The sequence below is a fragment of the Centruroides sculpturatus genome, unplaced genomic scaffold, assembly GCF_000671375.1.
Source record: "Centruroides sculpturatus isolate CEXI.00-Female unplaced genomic scaffold, Cexi_2.0 scaffold101, whole genome shotgun sequence".
Taxonomy (NCBI): domain Eukaryota; kingdom Metazoa; phylum Arthropoda; class Arachnida; order Scorpiones; family Buthidae; genus Centruroides; species Centruroides sculpturatus.
The window spans coordinates 983,735-990,525 of NW_019384361.1; positions in this window are offsets into that span (position 1 = coordinate 983,735).

Sequence of the window (6,791 nt, forward strand, 5' to 3'; positions counted from 1 at the left end):
AGTCAAAAGAGAAAAAATATTGTTATCGTCGATGTAAATTAAAGAAGAATTGTTATTTGTGTCGTGATCGTTCAGATACATTATACGAATTCATTTTTAAATTTGTTAGTGTTACACATAATAATCTATATCAATTTCTTCAGTTTTTAATCATTCGATTTATTGAAATATACCCGTATATAGACTACGTTCAAATTGTATTTACAAATGTAAAGTTTTTATATAATATAATAATACTCCGTCCAAATACAGTAGAGTAAAAAATTACGAGCAATTATAAAATTATAAGAACAAATGGTACGAATTTTGGGAACAAAATAAAATGTGCAATGTACCAATTTTTTATCATCATTATTATTATTTTTTGTTCCTTTAATGTGCAATATATCGACGATTGTGATAAAAGAGAGTTATATTAAAGCTTTATTCTGCTAACTTATAATTTTGCTTCACTAAATTGGATATTTCCATCGACCGAAAAACAAACGACTTTATTAAATTAATAGGAATGTAATGAATAAGATCCCTACTAATTTTGCAATCTAATTTAATTTAAAGGAACAAAAATTGCTTTAAATAACCCTTGTTTATAATCACTTCTTGTTTAATTAACACCGAGTAGCGCTCGTAATGGCGAAATCTAATAGCTAATAGCTAATTGGTAGTAAATGTTAGCATATATAAAATGTTATTAGAGGTAAAAAGCTATTTTTCTGTGCTTTTGATTATTATAGCTAAAGCATTTTTATAAATATATGTACATAAAAATTAAAAAAGAAATCGAAAGCTCAAAAGTATATGTATTTTTGTGTCTCTTAGTCATTACAGATTGTTTCTGTTTATATTCTTAATAAAAAAAAATTATAATTAAGTTCTAAGATGTCTCGGTATGAGACAGACGAACACGAATGCATTTGAAAAGTTTTTTGTGCAATTTTACATTTTAAATAATAAATAAAAGAATTTCATGGATGTTGCCGATTTCATTTCTTTCTTCCTAATATTACGTCTCAAATTATTAGTAATAAAATTTTTCATGTCCAATCACGAACTAATTGCATGTAACGCGAATTAAAATTCTTACAAGGAGAAGTTCATACGTTCGAGTCTCCGATTCGAATAAAACTTAATGAGCACGTAGCCATAAACACAAACAACTCTCTGTCCAAATAATAGGACCCATTTCTCAACCGTTTCCGAAAAATGGGCCTCTGAAAATTGAGTTTAGCATATGTCTTTGGAAGTTTCATATCTACTTGTAACGGTGATAGCCGAGTGACCATAGAGCTTAATTTTCAGATACGGTGGTATTGTTATATTTGAAGTGTAACAAACATGAACGCATAAGGAAATTGTCCATAACATTAATAATTAAAAGAATAACTACTAAAAACTGTTAATAAGACCTGCGACTATGCTACTCTGTTTTCATACAGTATCAGACTTTGCCTTTTTTGTCTATCCGCAGTAACGTCTGAAGCATGTGTTAACATAGTATTTAATCAGGGGCAAAAATATCTGAAATATGGAGAAATAAAAATTTTATTTAACATACAGGAGTTAAATCTACAGAAACTTCGTTTTCATTAAACAGGAAATGACGTCACTTTTTTTAAAGTCACTTCAGTCATTTTACAATAGCTTCACTTCCTCGAGTCACGAGCACGGACTTGAAGAGCCTTACGCTTCAACGAGACATGTACATCGTCTCTAAATATATCTCTTATTTTGAAAAATTCGGCCCGTTGTAAGATACTGAAATTATTATTATGCGAAGGAGTCATTTATTCCAAATATAGCCTAATTTTAAAAGCTACAGTTTCTTTGCGCCTGGTAAATCAATCGATTCTTTCGATTAAAGAAATGTCGACGATATTCGATACAGTGTGGCTAACACAAATATCGATTATTAAGTAGCCTACGTGAAAATGAAATCGTGAGTAGTGAAGTGAAGCGTGCGTAATTATGAAGCGCGTTAATATTTCTTTTATACGCGAAGAAAACATTACTATTTCGTTATTAATGTTATTATTTTTCGTAACTTATTGATATTATAGTTGAGATATTTTCATTAAATCTTTTTATTTCTTTTTCTCGGTTTTTCTTCATAATTAATTAACGACTGTTCGATCGATTAAGAAAATATTTGAAAGTTTACTTATTATACCACCCTTATACGATATAAGAAAGGACAGATGCAGCGAATTACTCTGTTATTAGTAGAGTTATATTGATACTTCGCATCTCCGGGAAAAACAAAACAGTAATTTTTAACTATTTCTACTTTAAAATACATTTTGTTTGGTTAATCTTTGTTGAAATTAAAAACTCAAATTTTTGCAATGGAGAAAAAGAAAAATAAATTTATATGCCTACATTACGTAAAATCATTCGGAGGTGTTCTTAAAAACATAAGACAATAGATCGATGCATACAAGTGCTTGTATGTATCGATTGATTTCCAATTTACGATTCCAATCAAGTTACATTTGTAAATTCTCACACACAATTCTGTATTACATTAATGAATATATCCGTTATAAAAGAGACATAAATTTACAGTATGGAATTGACAGTATAATACACATATATTTCTAAGTTTCTTTTTTACTTATTTTTTTACCGTCGATTATTAAATATCATTGTAATATTTCATATATTTCAAATTATTTCTATAATTAGCCTTTGAGAATATGTTGACGACCCGATGATATCCTTTTCTAATCTAGTGCATTACATTCCTTTAAGATATGGAACGTTGAAAAGCTAGTGCATGTACTATACACCAATAACAATTCTCTATTGTAATTTTAATATTATTTATAAAAATTGAATATTTATTCAAACGAATTCATTTTTATGTATGGAAACACTGAAAATTTATTGAAATTTGGTAATGCTATGTATGAAAAAGGGCTCGATTTTTTAAGATTGATCGAAAAAAAGTCAAAAGCGTTAATAATATCTATCCATGTTTCTGATCCTGTTCTAATAGATGATGGCGAACCCCTGACCCGCGCGACAAATTCAAGGTATTGTACACCATGTTTGGAAAGTAGGCCTATTAGTTTTTTTATAAATTATAGCAAAAATATTTGATACATTTCAAAACTTTACATACATAATGTGAAAGCGGGTTCTAAAGCTGTCATGGAAAGTCTTAAACCTTAAATTATGAACCTCGCATAGAAAAATTATATCAAGCAAAAAAAGCAGCAGATTTTTCATTAAAGGAAATACTTGTATCTGTTATAATCAAATTATTATTTTCTTTCACTTCAAAGTTAAGTAAATTTGTAAGCATTTTTTTTTTCTTTTTAATTATTCAATTTGTCAAATTTTGTCACCTGTAAAATTACATTTTTTAATTTACAGGTGACAAAATTTATACAACCCAATAAAACCCCGATTAAAAAATACATAAAATACAACGAGTAAAGTACAACAAAAGAAAATACAAATAAAAAGTACAAAATTATAAAGAAAAGAAAAAATTAAGAATTGTATAATATTCATTTACAGGCCTTTTTGAAATCGTTATAATCTATTTGAAGTAAGTGTTCGGAATTAAGCTTAGTTCACACTGAGCGCGATTCGCTAGCGAAAGCGAAAAACAAAGCGAATAACACGTCAGACATGACGTCGTTTCCGGCGAATTTTACCATTTCGCGAATCGCTTTGAAGTTCGGAACTGTCGAGCTTTTTCGCTAGCGAAAAAATTTCGCACCAATCGTATTCCCGTTAGTTGTCACGTGGTTCTTGTTGTTTTCAAGATGGCTACAGAAACTTTCTCACACAATAGATTACATGTTATAATTACGGATTTTAATATTTCTCTCACCCAACATCGTTTTATTTTTGACTTATTTTTCTTTCTCAATAAATAAACAAATGTGGTTAACGACGGAATGTCGGAAGCGGCCATTTTGTTTTTCGAGATGACGTTTTCACTTGCTCGCAAATAATTGGCTGCTTAAAATTCGCAATCGCTTTTCGCTTTTGGTTGTAGGGTCAATTTCGCTAAGCGAATAAAAATCGCTTTTCGCTTTTCACATTCGCTTTCGCTATTCGCTCAGTGTGAACTAAGCTTTAGCTATATTTTGTGAAATGCGGTAAAAAATGGTATAATCTAAAAAAAGTGTATAGATGCTTGAAAAATTACGAGTAATACGTAACGGAACTCTTAAACGAAGTCAATCGGACATTACGTATCCGTTGTGGTATCTATGGTATAGCAATTGATCAAAATATTTTATACGATCATTAAATAAGGGCAGTTCCAATCTGGACCTAGCAACGCTAGAATGACTGGTAAAAGGTAGGTTATAGAATTTAAGGTGAGATATATTTTATTAAGTTCTTTCATGATTTTGTCCAAAAGAGAGGGAGCAGCCATAGATCAGATCGCTATAGAATAATCAAAATCAATAACGGACTGAAAATTCGCGAAGAAAATCGAACGCAAAACAATTTTAGAGGATATGGGGTGGAAAAATCTCTATAGGATTCCATCTCGAATGACAAGGGATTTATTTAACTACAGTATTTAGTTTATCAAGTTTAAACTTATTTGATTCGTTTGTTTACCAATATTACAAATTCATTCATCTCTATTACTCATTAATCTCAAGTAAAACTTTTTTCTATTTTATCCGAAAAGACTATTGACTTTACGACGTTATCTATCGTTTTCTTTCAAGTTGTTGTTCCATCTAAATGCAATCCCCAAATACCTAATTTCGTCTACTAGAGATACAGTATTAAATTGTTTCTAATGTAAAAGTTATTTTCTTGAACTTTACAATTATTATAAAAATTATTTTAGTTTTTTAAGTATTACTTTTTAAGAATATTGTTTCAAGATAAAGAAACATCTTAGCCTATACCAAAGTGTTGTTTTTGGTGTGATCATCATCATAAAGAATCGTACAGTTTTATCCACAACTATCTTCAGAATTCGTAAAAATTGTATTTGAAAAATGAACAAATAATGCAATATCGGATATCCTTAGGGAATACTTATTAAAAAGAATTTAAGATACCAAATATTATTGTAACAAGATAATTTGTAACTTAATTTAATCGATTGCAGGAAAAATCCTCCAGCTGATTCAAATGTAGTAAACATTTGAACCAGAGTCGAATGCTTTTTCAAAATCTATGAAAATAGAGTATCATTTTTTATTTATCAATTGAAATTCTAATATTGTACGCAACGAGAAAATTACCTGTTCTGTACCTTTGTTCTTAACAAGATCAGCTCAAAATTTAAATTAGTTTTCGAAGTCCACTACTGAAATCTTCCTACCGGTATAGCGGTAAAACATTCCTCGTTACTGACGGTAATTTTGTGGTGTTTTCTCTCCTTTCTTATACTTCACAATAGCTTTATAGTATTTCAACATTCTGGGAAACACGAAAAAAATAAAATAAAATCGGCCGAATGTTTTAGCTAACCATCCTCTGAACAGAGGAGTAAATTTAAAAAATTTAGTTGAAAGTTTTTTTTTCCGGGAGAAGCTAGGTGCGTGACAACTTTCATTTATTTCACTCGTTGGTAAACCTTCCTCTAAAACGGACATTCATCTTTTTCCTAAATCGGTTATTAAACTCTTCGCCAGTAATATTTGTAAATCTATTGACATACGATACGTATTCTTTGAAGTCAATTAATGTCTTCTTAGATTTTGATTTATGACGAAATTTATTGATATTGCAATTTAGATCTTTCAAGGTCGACAACCAAGTTTTGGAGCGATCTTCGCCTTTATTAAGAATACAATTTCAAGTAGCTATACAATGTTTATAGGCCTATATTTTTTTAGTTTCAATAATTTTTTTCATTTGCTAACAAAAACCGTCGAAATGCTTTGTTTTTTTTATAAATTGCTGTCATTATTTTAAAATTACATATTTCTTTTAGATTATAATTCCCAGTATAAATTAATTAATGACGTTTGAATTTATTGATGCGTTGTGACGACTGCTAATTGCTGACTTATTCTTAGTTTTTAAATTGGACTCGCTGTTTCGAACTGGCTCATAGGCTATAACCAATAAGATAGTAAAATGATCCGATGTATCGTCGTCGTCGATAACTTCGAAATGTACACAACGGCAACAAATTTTCTGTACAGTCAAATCAACAATTGATTTGATTGTATTAGTTAAACATGTAAACTCTGCCGGATAGTCCGATTCTATCCGTGTATAATTGATGTTCACGTGACAAATCCAGTAATTGGAGACCCAATTTATTGCAATCATCCTTCTCGAAAGATGATTGTTCTAAATTATATATTTTGGCCCGTAGTATTTAATGCCTAATAATAAAAATTCTTTAAAAAAGAATGTTATCATTCGTTAGACGACTCTATTCTCGTAGCATTTAAATTCTGCCATAATTCCCTACAACTACATTTCAAAATAATGAAATATTCCCTTTTTCAATTGATATCAACATGTTTATGTTAAAATATTTATTATATTGTTTCGCATTTGTAACATTATTAAAGTATTACATTCTATCATGTTTCATCTTTACTTCTTCCAAAAATCAGCTCATTAAGTGGAGATTGAGAGAAATTACATTCCAATCTTGCGTACCAAAAGTGAAGACACATTTAAATAAATCACAACAGATGAAAAGATTGCTGTGGACAAAACAGAAAGAACACTGGACTGTGGATGACTGAAACAAGTATTATTTTCAGATGAATTAAGATTGTGTGTTACATTTAGTGACAAGGAATCTCGTCACCAAATGAAAGCGATAGAAAAGGAGAAACCAA